Consider the following 17483-nt stretch of genomic DNA (forward strand, 5'->3'; position numbering starts at 1 on the left):
CCCTGGCAAGCCGCACAGGATACCCACACCAGAGGAGTTCACCCCTCCGACGCTCCACCACGAAGGACCCTTCCTCCACTCCCTCTGAAGGGTCCTCACGTCGTCGAGGTCCTTGAGATGGACTTCCTGCAGAAAGATCACATCCAGATACCTTCGAGACAGGTAGGAAAACACTGCCACTCTTTTTTCCTGCTTCCTCAGACCCCTCACGTTAGCTGTTGCAACTGTGAGGGTCATGGCGGGTCTTGAGGGGGGCTGTCACTCTCCATTCCCTCCGATCGGCTGGAATCAGGTGAGCTCGCCGTCCCTGCTGTACTCTCCGAGCTGCCATCCTCTGTGTCCATAAAGTGGACCACGCGGCTGTCCGGGGACTCTCGTTCCGGAGTTGGCGTTTCAGGCTGGCAGTAGACTACGGGGCTGCCATCGTCCGTTACGTTGGCCGCCACTGAGTAGACGGCCAGCATTGCCGCCCCTGACCCCTGCCCTGGGGGGAGAGATTCCGAGGTGCTTTCGGCCTCGGAGTCACTCGAGGCCGTCAAAACTCCCTCCTCCTCTTCCATCCCCTCAGAGTCTGCGAAGTCTCCCGGGTCTTCCTCCTGGCCTTCCTCCTCGGCCGTCCTCTTCTTCTTTTCCTGCGTCTCCTGTTGACGCCTTTCCGCCCTCTGCCTCTTTGACCTCCTCTTCTTCCCTGCGCCCTGCAGGATTACCATCCCCTCCTCCTCTGTTGGCGTCGGTGTCGGTGTCGCAGTTCTTCCCCCGTCCTTCAGGGGGCGCCCCTTCTTCACCACCTCCGCCCAGGTTCCGGCCCCTCCGTCTGCTCCTCCTGATGTTCCCGGATTTTCACCGTCCCCTCCCTGCGCCGTCTCCAGTTGCTCCACGTCGGAGCCCCACGACGTTCCTGGTCGCTCTCCGTCCTCTTCTCCCTGGTGCACCTCTCTCCCCTGTCTTCCTCCCTTCTTCTCCCCCTTACCAGGGGGTCTGCTACCCTTCGGCCGGCCTTCCCCCTCACTAGCCTCGTCTTCCTGCGCCATCCACTCTCTGACCGCCTCCTCCATGATCTCCTCCTCGGTGGCCGCCTTCTCCGTGGCCGCCTTCTTCGTGGCCGCCTCCTCCGTGGCCGTGCCCCTCTTGTTACACTGCCGGAACAGGTGGCCTCTATCCCCGCACAAAGAGCACTCTTTCACCTTGCACTCTCTGGTTTGATGTCCCTGACAGCCGCACTTGCCACATTTCTCCGCCGTACATGCCCCCTCTCGGTGTCCGAAGGCCCGGCACCTCCTGCAAAAGTCAGGCTGATCCCAATAAAACATGTACCCCCTACCTCCTCCGATGGCGAATGTGCCTGGTGGGTGGCTGTATCCGTCCTTTGCTGTTTTGTCCTGCCGCAACTCCACCAGATACCGACGTTTTCCCGTCCACACAGTACGTGTGTCCTTGAGCCCCAAGGGACCCGCCTTCACATCCACGTACCTGCTTAGGAAGGTACTCACGTCGGCGTCTTTCACAAATGGATCGAACATGTGCAAAACCACCCACCTCTTGCTGTCGCTCTGCAGTCCCCCACACTCATACTCCGGAAATCCGCCGTTCTTAATGATCTCAGTGCATTTCCCTACCATTCTCTTGTGGATATCGGCGCTGATGAAGGTGGTGTCCATGAATTTCTGTGGCTGGTTCCCCTGCACACACAAGATCTCTGATGCCTTCAGCCCCAAAGCTCCAAACAGGACGTCATCCTCGAACTTCTCCCTTCCAGGTGGTGCCGTCTCCGGCTTCCAGCGGAAGCGGAGAGTCCACTTAATGCTGGGGTCCTTCCCAGCCCTCCTCGCCTCTCCAGGCCCTGCAGCCATGGTTGGGCAGCCTTTCGGCCACCAAAACAGCCACGGAATGCAAAGCCGGGTGAAAAATCAAAAGTCCGACGTCCAAAGGCAAAAAATCGTAGTCCAAAAGCAATCCGGGTCCAAAATCCAGGCAATCCAAACGTGTCGACGCAAAGCTGTCCTCTCGATCCTCTCTCCCTCGACCTCTGACCTTAGCCAAAAGGCCGAGAAGCGATGCCCACAAAGGCGCGGACCGACGCGCGGGCGTTCCGCTGGCGCACAGTGGCGCAGGCCGACTCCTCTGGAGCCCGGGACCCGCGCAGCTGCCGGCCTCCCTGCAGCCAGAGGCCTGCCGCGGGACTCTGCTCCCCCTCTCTCTTGCCTGCCCGCCTGCCTTCCTGCCAGTCCCGGGCGGGGGCCCTGCTCTTTGATCTTCTGTCAACGGCCCGACAACGACCGCAGCCGCAGGGGGCGCCAGCCGCCCGGCCTCCTTAGCTTAGGCCCCTCCCACCGGCAGCAGCTGCGCCCAACCGGCTGCAAGCCAAAGCCGAGCGCCAGCACCTGCGGGCAGAGGCAAGGGGCAGCTCTCTCTCGGGAGGGAGGGAGGGACGGGGACGCGCGCGCACACACGCCTGCCTGCCTGCCTGCCGAAAAAAAAGAAAGAAAAGGTGGATATACTAAGTTTTTTGGAGGGAAAACGCCCAGCTGTCGAAAGGGGCCCGCCTGCAGGGACGGGGACGGACACGCACGCAAGCAAGCAAGCAAGCAAGCAAGCAAGCAAGCAAGCCACGCCTGCCTCCCTGGGAAAAGGCTGAAAAACCTAAGTTTTTTGGAGGGAAAACGCACGGGAGCCGAAAAGGGGGCCGGCCTGCTTGCCCAGAGAGTCGAGACGCGGGAAAGCGCACAGAGGGAGCACGGGAACCGAGAGGGCGAGAGAGAGACAGAACACAGAGACACACAGATGGGGGACGAGGGACGAGACCCGAGAAGAAGGAGCTCCAGTCCACTTCGCTTGCTTGCTCGCTCGCTCGCTAGCTAGCTAGCTACCTAGCTACCTACGTCTGTCTTTTCACCGCTGAGAGAAGGTGGTGCACCGCTCCCGGAGGCGCTGCAATACCGGGCCGATGCGTGGAGAGGACGGAGCAAGCTCCTGATCCAGCTCCCTGTTCCAAAAATCCGTTTAATATGTGGTCCCCCGATGGGGGACGTATCAGATATTAAACTGATAAGAACAGATTTTTTTTTTTTGTTTTTTATTACAAAGTACAAAAGACACAGAACAAGTCCATCACCCCGATACAACAACTTACAGTGATAAATCAATCAATCCCTTCCACCTTTCCTTCGCAGCCGAAAAACCCCAACGCAGAACATCCCGTTTAACCCTCCCTCCAATATCAGACCTAATCCTCCCCACCACCTCTCTGCTGGATGTAAAAACCCCGTGTTTAACAATTTCATCCCTGGATGACCAGATCTGAAACTTAATAACACTAATCATTAACCAAAACAGAAAATTCACATTCCATCTCTTCACCCCCGAAACCCCCCTCATAACCAACCTGTAAGACAAAACAAAATCAGTCGAAACCAAAAAACACAAAGAAACACACTGAGACCATACATCCCTAGAAAAAGAACACTCCCAAAGAGCGTGCCTTATTGATTCTCCCTCTGTACAATTAAGCCTGGGACATAAGGGCTGCCTCGAGAGGCCATGCCTGCACAAGGTTTCCCGTACTGCCAACCTATCCCACAGCCCAAGCCAATTCAAATCACAAAGCCGATTATCTAAGCCACGCGGTTGAATCCTCGCCCATGTCTCCTGAGAGACCCCCACCACTGCCTGGGCCTCCTTCTGTACAATCAGAGCGTACATGCGGCGATGGTCTAAAACAATTTCTTCGCTCTTGACTTCAGGATGCTTCCTCACCCATGTCGCAGCATGCCTATAATGCCCCGGGAGCCTTTCCGCCTTGGGAGTGGTATTAGACCACACCACAAGATGTCGCATTTTCTGTGCAAACCAAAGCATGACAAAGAACCTACACGGATGGGCCATAGGCGCGCGCAGCAATGTGCAGAGCCTAGCCACAAACAAGCAATCTAACTTCAGTGGTATGTTGGGGACATCCCGGCCACCGTCCTCCACTGCTCTGTACATGTCAGCCCTTTTCACGTATTCATACCTCCCCCCCCACATGAATCTAAACACCGCTCTCACCACCATTCTTCGGAAGCACACCGGCAAGGGGAAAACCTCTGCCAGATGCCACAGCAGGGGTAAAATATCCACCTTTAAAACCAGGACCTTCCCTTTAAAGGAAAGTGACCTCCGACTCCATTGACCAAGCCTCTGATTCATCTTCTGCAAACGATGTTCCCAGTTTAGGACTGCAGAGTTCCTTGAATTGAACCAAACCCCCAGTATCTTTACAGGCCCGTTAACCACCGGCAATCCCCCAATCACACGTCTCCGATCCGTCCAAGCACCAAAAAGCTTGACGGTACTCTTACTAGTGTTTAGCGCAGCCCCTGTTCCTGCCGCAAAATCCTGAACCACCGATAGGACCCTATCTAAACACCGATCAGAGGTTAAAAACAAAGAAACATCATCCGCGTAGGCAGCGACTTTTATGCGCAACCCGTCGCTCCCAGGCACCAACATTCCCTCTATTGCCGAGTCACTGCGAATTTTCCTTAGCAACGGTTCAATGAATAAAACATATAATAAAGGGGACAGGGGGCATCCCTGCCTCACTCCACACTGGACCACCAAGTTCTCCCCTAATCTACCATTAATACACACCCGGGAAATTGCCCCCCTATAGAGCGTCTGCAGCCACGTTACAAAAGTCTTTCCACAGCCCATCCTACTTAACGCCTCCCATAAAAACCCATGATGGACTCTGTCGAATGCTTTGTTTTGATCAAGATTGACCAACATGAGGGAAAGGCCCCTGTCTTGCACCCACTCCACCACATCTCTAATCAACGACAGGTTCCATCCGATCTTCCGGCCTTCTACCCCACATGTCTGATCTACACCTACTAGGGACCCCATCACAGTTCTCAGACGCCTACCTAAAACCCGAGCTAATATTTTATAATCCGTACACAATAATTGGATCGGTCTCCAGTTTTCAAGATCCTTTCTGTCGCCCTTTTTATATAGGAGAGTAATAACACCCGTCCTCATAGTCCCGCCTAACCCGCTCCCACTGAGCACCTCTTTAAAAACCTCCAACAAAAGCGGCTCTAATGAAACCCAAAAGGCTCTATAAAATTCTATTGGCAACCCATCTATCCCGGGGACTGCTCCTTTCTTTAAACCCAGCATTGCCTCTCGGAGCTCCATGGCACTTACATCCTGCTCCAACTCGGTAGCCTCAGACAGATGCGCAAGATCTTCTAGAAAACTATCTTTTTCCTTCTGGCTCACTTCCTTTTCTGAAAAGAGACTTCTATAAAATTTTGAAGCAAAGCCCAGCATCTCCTTTACCTCACTTGTGGTTGTACCGTTGTCTATTTTGAGCTCTGAAAAAAAGACCTTCTCCTGCCTAGACCTGACCGAGCCAAAAAATTGAGCTGAGCACTTCTCCTCATTCTCTAGAATAACTCCTCTTAGGCGAAAAAGGAAGCCCTTGGCCCTTCTTTGCCAAGCCTCCTTTAGTCTCTTCCTCAACTCTGCTGCTCTTTCCGCGCAAAAGGAGCCCCCACGATTAAAATCAACATAAACCAACTCCAATTCCTTCTGCAGGGCATTCAATACCTTCCTCTCCTCCCAGCGCCTTTTCCTGCAGTATTTCATGGAAAGATGCGCTACGGATCGTTTAAAACTCTCCCACGCCTCTATCTTTGAACCAACAGAAGGAAATGTATTCTTAAAGCTGTCTATATAATCCAAAATTAAAAGACGGTACCCAATCTCATCCAGAACGGACACATTAAGCTTCCAATAATTTGACCGAAAACCAGAATCCCCTAATTCAAAGGACGCCGCTAAAACCCAGTGGTCAGAAAACCACACAGGAGAAGCTGCCAAACTAACTTTTTTAGCCTTAAGGGAAGAAAAAATATAATCTAATCTTCTGCAGTGCCCCCTGCTGTTCTGCCAAGTAAAGTTTCTAAGACCACTATTAAAATCCTTGAAAACGTCCAAAAGATGGAAATTCTCTACCAACTCCTTAAGGCTTCGCACTCCCCCTCCTTGCGAGTCAGATAAATCGATGTTAAAATCCCCCCCCATTACAATCTCTCTATTTGTGAAAAGCCAGGGCTCCAGATCTTTTACAAACGTTGCTTGAAGGGCCCTCTCAGCAGGGGCATACACACCGATCAGACGCACCCTAGCAGACCACCAGCTTCCATCAACCACCAGAAGGCGTCCAGGCACAACCGAGGTTATTTCAGAGGCCTGAAACCCCCGGTCTCCACACAGAATTCCAACACCCGACGAGTGGACACCGCCCACACTCCACCACGACGCACCTTTTTTCCACTCATTAGTGAACTTTGTTACATCACTTGGACCTTGCAAATGTACCTCCTGCAAAAAGCAGAAGGCTGGGTTCAGGTCACTCAAGTAACTAAAAACAGCGTGTCTTTTAATATCACACCTTAACCCACGCACATTACTTGAACAGATTTTTTTTGACCTCATTTACACAGTTTGTCATTTCTTCCCCACCAAGTCCGCGAACAAAGCACTATAGCCAGGACTCCCCGCCTCACTTTCCCCACTGGGCGTCTGGAACGGCCCAGGTGTCACTGGGGACATAACCTCAAGGTCAAAAAAACCCTCAGGGTCTGTAACCCCACTGGGGTCCAACGTCCCGCCACTCTCTGAAATGCCTGCACTAGAGTCAATCAAAGCTCCCTCAACACAGCCAACGTTCTTTTCTCCTACCACCTCCGGCGGGTCGGGGGGCACTCGCTCCTTCTCATGCTCCACCACCGCTTCCTCTCTCTCTTCACCACCCGGAAACGTCTTCTCCCTCTCTGGCACCTCGGGATGCGAGTCCCCTGTTTCCTCACTGGACTCCTCACTTTCTTCGGACCTTTCATCATCATCATCCATGTCGTCATCATTTACCACCACCTCCTTCTCGCCCGCCATGGGGACTTCGTTCTCCTCCTCCGAATACTCAGAGTCTGTCGAGGCCCCTCCCTCTTCAGAGTGCACGCCCTCCTCCGAGGATGATGATGCTTCCTTTGACCTCTTCTCCTCGAGCCCAGTGCAGTCCTCTTCGTAGGCCTCCCGATTTCTCTTCTTCTTTCTCCGCTTTCCTGTAACCGTCTCCCAGCCTTGTCCTGACGAACTCTCTCCTTCCGGACTCATAGGTGTCTCAGCAACCGTCTCGGCCTCTAAGGAGGTCCCCTGACGACCCGCCTCCTCCTCTTTCCCGGGCTCCTGCAACGCTTGTTCCTGCCCCAACACGGACGTCCCCTCCCCAGGATCCTCTCTCCGCTGATCAGCCTCTTCCAGGTAAGTTCCACCTTCTCTGGATCCTCTGGAACCACCTACCGGCTCTGTCGAGCGCTCCACTGCCCCTTCGACAAGGCCCACCTCCTGGATTTTCCGGTACTCCCTCTCTGGGACGCTGCCCTCTACTGATCTCCCTTGTCCATCAGGAAATGCAGTCGATTCTTCCAGTCCCTTGTCCCTTCGTTCGTTGACCACAGCTGCGAAGCTACGCACCTTTCTGGGGCACGTCCTGTAAGAATGATCCGGAACCCCACACAGATTGCACACCAGAGCATTACGGCAAGCAGCGGCCACATGTCCAAGCTCCCCGCATCTTTTACACATGTCGGTCACACAGTCCACAAAAAAATGCCCTGATTGACCACACCTCCGGCATGTTTTAGGCTGTCCAGGGTAAGACATGTATCCTCTATACGGCCCAATACTGAAATTGGCTGGTGGAGTTATCAGACCCCCCTCTATCTTATCATTCGGGCGGAATCTTACTGTGTATGACCTTTTTCCAGTCCAAACCTTCTCGTCATCTATAACCCTCCTCCCTTCTCCTTGCACATCAACATACCTTCGCAAGAAGGTCAGAATATCAGCCTCAGGCACCCTTGGGCTATAAATATGAACCATCAAGGTCTTCACATCTCTTGCAAAAAGAGGCTCTACACGATATTTGCTCAGCGGTTCCTCTTCTTTCAAAAGTTGAGCTTTGCTCCATACCCTGGCGCATTCCACATCCGAAATAAGTGTCAGATCAAAAATACATTTGCCTTGAAAATCTTGTAAACACAAAATATCCCATCTCTCGATCTCAAGCGCCTTAAATAACACCTCCCTCTCGAATCTGCCTCTTACCATCCACTCCGCTCGCTCTTCCACATTCTTCAATACAAAGCGCACCGTGCCCCTCATTATCCCTTCATGGGACAGAGGGCGCCCAGCCGCCGCCGCCGAAGGCCACTCACCACCAAAAGACGTCATCTGGGAGCCCCACCTTCACCCCCTGGGCTTCACCCAGAGCGATTCCAGTGGTGGCTCTTAGCTGTACTCCCGCCGCTTCCCAGTCGACTGGTCTCCTCCTCTCCCAGTGGTTCCTCCTTCGCCGCTGCTTGCTCCGCTCTCTCGCCACTCGTCTTCTCTCCTCCGCCGCCAATCCCGACCTTCTGACACAGACTTCCAGCCGCGGACAAGCCACGTACTAGTTATCTTGGCCAAAAGGCCGAGAAGCGATGCCCACAAAGGCGCGGACCGACGCGCGGGCGTTCCGCTGGCGCACAGTGGCGCAGGCCGACTCCTCTGGAGCCCGGGACCCGCGCAGCTGCCGGCCTCCCTGCAGCCAGAGGCCTGCCGCGGGACTCTGCTCCCCCTCTCTCTTGCCTGCCCGCCTGCCTTCCTGCCAGTCCCGGGCGGGGGCCCTGCTCTTTGATCTTCTGTCAACGGCCCGACAACGACCGCAGCCGCAGGGGGCGCCAGCCGCCCGGCCTCCTTAGCTTAGGCCCCTCCCACCGGCAGCAGCTGCGCCCAACCGGCTGCAAGCCAAAGCCGAGCGCCAGCACCTGCGGGCAGAGGCAAGGGGCAGCTCTCTCTCGGGAGGGAGGGAGGGACGGGGACGCGCGCGCACACACGCCTGCCTGCCTGCCTGCCGAAAAAAAAGAAAGAAAAGGTGGATATACTAAGTTTTTTGGAGGGAAAACGCCCAGCTGTCGAAAGGGGCCCGCCTGCAGGGACGGGGACGGACACGCACGCAAGCAAGCAAGCAAGCAAGCAAGCAAGCAAGCAAGCCACGCCTGCCTCCCTGGGAAAAGGCTGAAAAACCTAAGTTTTTTGGAGGGAAAACGCACGGGAGCCGAAAAGGGGGCCGGCCTGCTTGCCCAGAGAGTCGAGACGCGGGAAAGCGCACAGAGGGAGCACGGGAACCGAGAGGGCGAGAGAGAGACAGAACACAGAGACACACAGATGGGGGACGAGGGACGAGACCCGAGAAGAAGGAGCTCCAGTCCACTTCGCTTGCTTGCTCGCTCGCTCGCTAGCTAGCTAGCTACCTAGCTACCTACGTCTGTCTTTTCACCGCTGAGAGAAGGTGGTGCACCGCTCCCGGAGGCGCTGCAATACCGGGCCGATGCGTGGAGAGGACGGAGCAAGCTCCTGATCCAGCTCCCTGTTCCAAAAATCCGTTTAATATGTGGTCCCCCGATGGGGGACGTATCAGATATTAAACTGATAAGAACAGATACTACACTTGATCTTAGCCAAAAGGCCGAGAAGCGATGCCCACAAAGGCGCGGACCGACGCGCGGGCGTTCCGCTGGCGCACAGTGGCGCAGGCCGACTCCTCTGGAGCCCGGGACCCGCGCAGCTGCCGGCCTCCCTGCAGCCAGAGGCCTGCCGCGGGACTCTGCTCCCCCTCTCTCTTGCCTGCCCGCCTGCCTTCCTGCCAGTCCCGGGCGGGGGCCCTGCTCTTTGATCTTCTGTCAACGGCCCGACAACGACCGCAGCCGCAGGGGGCGCCAGCCGCCCGGCCTCCTTAGCTTAGGCCCCTCCCACCGGCAGCAGCTGCGCCCAACCGGCTGCAAGCCAAAGCCGAGCGCCAGCACCTGCGGGCAGAGGCAAGGGGCAGCTCTCTCTCGGGAGGGAGGGAGGGACGGGGACGCGCGCGCACACACGCCTGCCTGCCTGCCTGCCGAAAAAAAAGAAAGAAAAGGTGGATATACTAAGTTTTTTGGAGGGAAAACGCCCAGCTGTCGAAAGGGGCCCGCCTGCAGGGACGGGGACGGACACGCACGCAAGCAAGCAAGCAAGCAAGCAAGCAAGCAAGCAAGCCACGCCTGCCTCCCTGGGAAAAGGCTGAAAAACCTAAGTTTTTTGGAGGGAAAACGCACGGGAGCCGAAAAGGGGGCCGGCCTGCTTGCCCAGAGAGTCGAGACGCGGGAAAGCGCACAGAGGGAGCACGGGAACCGAGAGGGCGAGAGAGAGACAGAACACAGAGACACACAGATGGGGGACGAGGGACGAGACCCGAGAAGAAGGAGCTCCAGTCCACTTCGCTTGCTTGCTCGCTCGCTCGCTAGCTAGCTAGCTACCTAGCTACCTACGTCTGTCTTTTCACCGCTGAGAGAAGGTGGTGCACCGCTCCCGGAGGCGCTGCAATACCGGGCCGATGCGTGGAGAGGACGGAGCAAGCTCCTGATCCAGCTCCCTGTTCCAAAAATCCGTTTAATATGTGGTCCCCCGATGGGGGACGTATCAGATATTAAACTGATAAGAACAGATACTACACTTGATCTTAGCCAAAAGGCCGAGAAGCGATGCCCACAAAGGCGCGGACCGACGCGCGGGCGTTCCGCTGGCGCACAGTGGCGCAGGCCGACTCCTCTGGAGCCCGGGACCCGCGCAGCTGCCGGCCTCCCTGCAGCCAGAGGCCTGCCGCGGGACTCTGCTCCCCCTCTCTCTTGCCTGCCCGCCTGCCTTCCTGCCAGTCCCGGGCGGGGGCCCTGCTCTTTGATCTTCTGTCAACGGCCCGACAACGACCGCAGCCGCAGGGGGCGCCAGCCGCCCGGCCTCCTTAGCTTAGGCCCCTCCCACCGGCAGCAGCTGCGCCCAACCGGCTGCAAGCCAAAGCCGAGCGCCAGCACCTGCGGGCAGAGGCAAGGGGCAGCTCTCTCTCGGGAGGGAGGGAGGGACGGGGACGCGCGCGCACACACGCCTGCCTGCCTGCCTGCCGAAAAAAAAGAAAGAAAAGGTGGATATACTAAGTTTTTTGGAGGGAAAACGCCCAGCTGTCGAAAGGGGCCCGCCTGCAGGGACGGGGACGGACACGCACGCAAGCAAGCAAGCAAGCAAGCAAGCAAGCAAGCAAGCCACGCCTGCCTCCCTGGGAAAAGGCTGAAAAACCTAAGTTTTTTGGAGGGAAAACGCACGGGAGCCGAAAAGGGGGCCGGCCTGCTTGCCCAGAGAGTCGAGACGCGGGAAAGCGCACAGAGGGAGCACGGGAACCGAGAGGGCGAGAGAGAGACAGAACACAGAGACACACAGATGGGGGACGAGGGACGAGACCCGAGAAGAAGGAGCTCCAGTCCACTTCGCTTGCTTGCTCGCTCGCTCGCTAGCTAGCTAGCTACCTAGCTACCTACGTCTGTCTTTTCACCGCTGAGAGAAGGTGGTGCACCGCTCCCGGAGGCGCTGCAATACCGGGCCGATGCGTGGAGAGGACGGAGCAAGCTCCTGATCCAGCTCCCTGTTCCAAAAATCCGTTTAATATGTGGTCCCCCGATGGGGGACGTATCAGATATTAAACTGATAAGAACAGATACTACACTTGATCTTAGCCAAAAGGCCGAGAAGCGATGCCCACAAAGGCGCGGACCGACGCGCGGGCGTTCCGCTGGCGCACAGTGGCGCAGGCCGACTCCTCTGGAGCCCGGGACCCGCGCAGCTGCCGGCCTCCCTGCAGCCAGAGGCCTGCCGCGGGACTCTGCTCCCCCTCTCTCTTGCCTGCCCGCCTGCCTTCCTGCCAGTCCCGGGCGGGGGCCCTGCTCTTTGATCTTCTGTCAACGGCCCGACAACGACCGCAGCCGCAGGGGGCGCCAGCCGCCCGGCCTCCTTAGCTTAGGCCCCTCCCACCGGCAGCAGCTGCGCCCAACCGGCTGCAAGCCAAAGCCGAGCGCCAGCACCTGCGGGCAGAGGCAAGGGGCAGCTCTCTCTCGGGAGGGAGGGAGGGACGGGGACGCGCGCGCACACACGCCTGCCTGCCTGCCTGCCGAAAAAAAAGAAAGAAAAGGTGGATATACTAAGTTTTTTGGAGGGAAAACGCCCAGCTGTCGAAAGGGGCCCGCCTGCAGGGACGGGGACGGACACGCACGCAAGCAAGCAAGCAAGCAAGCAAGCAAGCAAGCAAGCCACGCCTGCCTCCCTGGGAAAAGGCTGAAAAACCTAAGTTTTTTGGAGGGAAAACGCACGGGAGCCGAAAAGGGGGCCGGCCTGCTTGCCCAGAGAGTCGAGACGCGGGAAAGCGCACAGAGGGAGCACGGGAACCGAGAGGGCGAGAGAGAGACAGAACACAGAGACACACAGATGGGGGACGAGGGACGAGACCCGAGAAGAAGGAGCTCCAGTCCACTTCGCTTGCTTGCTCGCTCGCTCGCTAGCTAGCTAGCTACCTAGCTACCTACGTCTGTCTTTTCACCGCTGAGAGAAGGTGGTGCACCGCTCCCGGAGGCGCTGCAATACCGGGCCGATGCGTGGAGAGGACGGAGCAAGCTCCTGATCCAGCTCCCTGTTCCAAAAATCCGTTTAATATGTGGTCCCCCGATGGGGGACGTATCAGATATTAAACTGATAAGAACAGATACTACACTTGATCTTAGCCAAAAGGCCGAGAAGCGATGCCCACAAAGGCGCGGACCGACGCGCGGGCGTTCCGCTGGCGCACAGTGGCGCAGGCCGACTCCTCTGGAGCCCGGGACCCGCGCAGCTGCCGGCCTCCCTGCAGCCAGAGGCCTGCCGCGGGACTCTGCTCCCCCTCTCTCTTGCCTGCCCGCCTGCCTTCCTGCCAGTCCCGGGCGGGGGCCCTGCTCTTTGATCTTCTGTCAACGGCCCGACAACGACCGCAGCCGCAGGGGGCGCCAGCCGCCCGGCCTCCTTAGCTTAGGCCCCTCCCACCGGCAGCAGCTGCGCCCAACCGGCTGCAAGCCAAAGCCGAGCGCCAGCACCTGCGGGCAGAGGCAAGGGGCAGCTCTCTCTCGGGAGGGAGGGAGGGACGGGGACGCGCGCGCACACACGCCTGCCTGCCTGCCTGCCGAAAAAAAAGAAAGAAAAGGTGGATATACTAAGTTTTTTGGAGGGAAAACGCCCAGCTGTCGAAAGGGGCCCGCCTGCAGGGACGGGGACGGACACGCACGCAAGCAAGCAAGCAAGCAAGCAAGCAAGCAAGCAAGCCACGCCTGCCTCCCTGGGAAAAGGCTGAAAAACCTAAGTTTTTTGGAGGGAAAACGCACGGGAGCCGAAAAGGGGGCCGGCCTGCTTGCCCAGAGAGTCGAGACGCGGGAAAGCGCACAGAGGGAGCACGGGAACCGAGAGGGCGAGAGAGAGACAGAACACAGAGACACACAGATGGGGGACGAGGGACGAGACCCGAGAAGAAGGAGCTCCAGTCCACTTCGCTTGCTTGCTCGCTCGCTCGCTAGCTAGCTAGCTACCTAGCTACCTACGTCTGTCTTTTCACCGCTGAGAGAAGGTGGTGCACCGCTCCCGGAGGCGCTGCAATACCGGGCCGATGCGTGGAGAGGACGGAGCAAGCTCCTGATCCAGCTCCCTGTTCCAAAAATCCGTTTAATATGTGGTCCCCCGATGGGGGACGTATCAGATATTAAACTGATAAGAACAGATTTTTTTTTTTTTTTTTTTTTTTTATTATCAAAAAGTAACAACAAACAAGTTCACAGAAACCTCATTAATCACCAAAATCAAACATATAGACACACAAATAACTCAAACAAAACACTGCATAAACCAATCAAAACATGGGATTACAATAAACAAGACCATCAATAGTTAGACATTGGCCAATACTTTCCACTTTTCTTTAACAGCGTGAAAACTCAACTTCCTTTTATCATTGGCCACCATACATCTGACATCCCACAATACCTTTTTCCACACCCCTCCCACATCACATGTCACTCCCTTCTTCACCAACAAATTTCTTGCAGCCCACAGTTCTATTTTCACAAAGCTAATTAAAAACCATAACAAAAAACACATTTCTTTCGTTCTCCCCCCCCTCCTTATACCAAACATTATTGTTGCAAGGTTTATCGTAAAGGTGCTATCTATAGCTTCCAAAACAATTTTACTCTTTTCCCACACTTTTTGCGCAAAATTACAGAACCAAAATACATGTTCGATGCTTTCCTCGCCACAACATCCCGTTCGAGGGCACCCGACTTGTTTAGTCAACTTATGTTTATATAATACGGATCTTACTGGAAGTCTCTTCCATACCGTTAACCAATTGAGGTCTAGACAGTCCAAACGCAAACCCTTGGGCTGCACTCTTCCCCAGATCTCATTTGCAACGCCCCCCACAACCCTGGCTTCTTCTCTTTCTGTTATAGCGCAATACAGTGCCCTGTGATCCAGCATCTCCAACTCGTCCACCGACTCCAGATGTTTCCTTGTCCAGGACACTGCATGCCTGTAATGCCAGGGCAGATCTTCACCGTGAGGGACGTCGTTCTTCCAGTTGGTGAGTCTGCGCATGCTGTTTGATAACCAAAATCTTACAAAGTACTGATGATCATGAGACACCGGCTGTTTCAAAGCTTTACACAAACCAGACACAAATAAACAATTTAACTTGATCGGCATGTTCGGTACTGACCTACCCCCCTTTTCTATGGATCTATACATATCTACACGTTTTACATATTCATATTTTTTATTCCACAAAAAACTAAAAACTTCTCTGACCAGATACCTGTTATACCTAGCCGGCATAGGATACACATTTGCTAAAAACGTGAGGGCGGGTAACACGTCTGTTTTTAATATGATTACCTTTTCGATGAAAGAAAACCTTCTGTCGCCCCATCGGAGTAGCCTTTTCCTGACCACCTCCAATGCCTCTTGCCAGCTGTTATGAATCGTACTCAGGTCATTAAAAGAAACCCCCAAAACTTTCAAAGGACCCCTGCAGTAATTCAGGTCGCAGAGACTCCCCTTTTCGTCCCTCCAACACCCAAAATATTTAACTTTGCTTTTTTGTCTATTTAACTTTGCCCCAGATATCCGGGCGAAGCTATCGAAAATCCCCAGAGCCTCCTGCAGACTTTCCTTCGACCCTACCATCAAAGTGATATCGTCAGCATACAAAGTCATCTTCACCCTCCCCCCACCACTCCCAGGCAGCATTATTCCTTCTACACGTGGGCTCGCGTTAACCATCCTAACAAAAGGCTCCAAATAGATTACAAACAATAGAGGCGATAAAGGACAACCTTGTCTCACGCCCACCTTCTGTTCTACCAATTTCCCAAGATACCCATTCACCACCACTCTACTCCCTACGTGCTTATACAGAGTCTTTAGCCACCTAATAAAAAGTGTGCCAAAACCCATCCTCTCCATCACGGCCCACAAAAACTTATGTGACACTCTATCAAAGGCCTTCTCCAAATCAAGGCTCACCAGTGCAAGGGGGATATTCCTCTGCTCGGACCACGCTATTATGTCCCTAACCAACTGCAATGACCAGGTAATTTTCCTTCCCTGGACCCCACACGTCTGATCTTTCCCAATCACTTTGTCCAACACCCCTTTCATCCTATTAACTAACACCTTTGCGAACAGTTTATAGTCTGAGCAAAGCATAGTTAAAGGCCTCCAATTCGCTAACTCTGTCGGTTGGCCTTTTTTATACAGCAGAGTCAAAACCCCCTCACGCATCGATCTTCCCAAAACGTCCTTGCAAAAAACCTCCTTCATTACCTCCAGCAAGATCGGCCCCAATATACCCCAGAAGGTCCTGTAGAATTCTGATGGCAAACCATCAATTCCAGGCACCTTTCCATTTTTTGAGCCAGCTAAGGCCACCCTGAGCTCTTCTAATGTAAACGGCCTTTCTAAGAGGGCCCTACTCTCCTCTGGCAGCTTTGAGACAATACAATCCAGGGAGGCAAAATCTGTCTCCCTTCCCATCTCCTTTTCAGAAAAGAGATTCTGATAATAACCAAACACTGCCTCCAACATGCCTTCTTTATCTGCTACTACTGTGCTCGCATCCACTTGTATCCCGTCCAGCCTTCTTTTAACCTGTTGCTTTCTCACCTGTCTAAAAAGATAAGAAACACAGGTCCCTTGCTGCAGGGATGAGTCAACTCGGGCCTTAAAAATAAAATTCTTTGCCCTCTCCTCGTGATATGCCCTTAATTTCCTTTTTGAGGCTGCCACCTCAGCCATGTCCACTTGCACTCCTTCGTTAAGGAGAGCGTAGAGCTTATTCAGCTCTTCCTGGAGCAGTCTCCCCTCTCTCCTCACCTTTTTCTGACGCTCACGACAATATGACCTCGTTTCTTTTTTGATTTTCTTTTTGATCTGCTCCCACCATTCCAACGTGGGAACATGCTGTCGCCTTTCTTCCCGCCACCTGTTCAAATACAAACTCATACAATCTACATACTCTCTCTCTTCCAACACCTCAACATTCATTCTCCATACACCCTTCCCATACATTCCTCTTGCCAGGCTCAAATCCACTTCTACAATATCGTGATCTGAAAGCCAGGCCGGATGAGTGTTTACTCCACCAACTGCCACCTCCCTGGATACAAAAACATAATCAAGGCGCTTCGCTACACCCGCTGTGTTTCTCCAGGTAGGTACCACCCCTTTTGCTCGGAAACGCACTGCACTATCAACTAAATTAAAGCGCGTCAATAGTGTGCGCAGCTGCTTTGCCCCTGCCTCTTCCTTATTAAAGAGGTCAACATTAAAATCTCCACCAATAACCAGGAACCTATTCGTGGCACACAAAGGGAACAGTTCTTTAAAAAAATCTGCCCTCATTGACCCTACAGCAGGAGCATAGACACACACTATTCTAAAGTTACACTCACCAATGCACAAATCAACACTTAAGACTCTTCCCGGTACCACTGCAACACTCCCTTCGACTAAAACATCCCGATTTCCAATCAACACACCCACACCCGATGAGTGAACCCCACCCACACTCCACCTAGAATCACCTCTATCCCACTCACGCGCAAAACCGACCACATCATTATCATTTTTCAAATGAACCTCCTGCAAAAGACAGACATCGAAATTAAAAATCCTCAAAGACTGAAAGACTGCTGTCCTTTTCACTTTGTCCCTCAGCCCCCTGGTGTTTAACGTGAGGACTTTTATGGTCATGAATAATTATTTTACATTTTCTCTTCCCATTTATCTATAATGGCCATCACCGCTATGTAAGCGTCCCGCACTTCCGATTCTTGATGACCACTCACAGTCAATCTTGTGATTCTCCTAGCCGCTCCTTCGTTCTCGAGTTTCACTCCCGGAAATCTTCTGAGTACGTTTTTGATTCCACCCGCCTTGTTCGGGAACCTCACATTTCCGTTCTGCCATTCACACTTCTTTAAAAAACCTGATGAGGCATCCAACTTTTTCACATACCTTCCTTC

General features: G+C 54.3%; 6 non-coding genes across 6 annotated transcripts; all 6 read right to left on the reverse strand.

Moving 5' to 3' along the window:
• Window positions 1-2903: 2903 nt before the first annotated feature.
• LOC148630647 (U2 spliceosomal RNA) lies at window positions 2904-3096 on the reverse strand. Its single transcript, XR_015935064.1, has one exon. It is a non-coding gene; the product is annotated as a U2 spliceosomal RNA (small nuclear RNA).
• A 6281-nt stretch (window positions 3097-9377) lies between these two features.
• On the reverse strand, window positions 9378-9568 carry LOC148630648 (U2 spliceosomal RNA). The gene has a single exon (XR_015935105.1). It is a non-coding gene; the product is annotated as a U2 spliceosomal RNA (small nuclear RNA).
• An 847-nt stretch (window positions 9569-10415) lies between these two features.
• On the reverse strand, window positions 10416-10606 carry LOC148630649 (U2 spliceosomal RNA). The gene has a single exon (XR_015935106.1). It is a non-coding gene; the product is annotated as a U2 spliceosomal RNA (small nuclear RNA).
• An 847-nt stretch (window positions 10607-11453) lies between these two features.
• On the reverse strand, window positions 11454-11644 carry LOC148630650 (U2 spliceosomal RNA). The gene has a single exon (XR_015935107.1). It is a non-coding gene; the product is annotated as a U2 spliceosomal RNA (small nuclear RNA).
• An 847-nt stretch (window positions 11645-12491) lies between these two features.
• LOC148630651 (U2 spliceosomal RNA) lies at window positions 12492-12682 on the reverse strand. The gene has a single exon (XR_015935108.1). It is a non-coding gene; the product is annotated as a U2 spliceosomal RNA (small nuclear RNA).
• An 847-nt stretch (window positions 12683-13529) lies between these two features.
• LOC148630652 (U2 spliceosomal RNA) lies at window positions 13530-13722 on the reverse strand. The gene has a single exon (XR_015935073.1). It is a non-coding gene; the product is annotated as a U2 spliceosomal RNA (small nuclear RNA).
• Between the last annotated feature and the right edge of the window lie 3761 nt (window positions 13723-17483).

Source organism: Lepisosteus platostomus, unplaced genomic scaffold (assembly GCF_059453375.1).
Source record: "Lepisosteus platostomus isolate fLepPlt1 unplaced genomic scaffold, fLepPlt1.hap1 Scaffold_93_H1, whole genome shotgun sequence".
Classification (NCBI taxonomy): domain Eukaryota; kingdom Metazoa; phylum Chordata; class Actinopteri; order Semionotiformes; family Lepisosteidae; genus Lepisosteus; species Lepisosteus platostomus.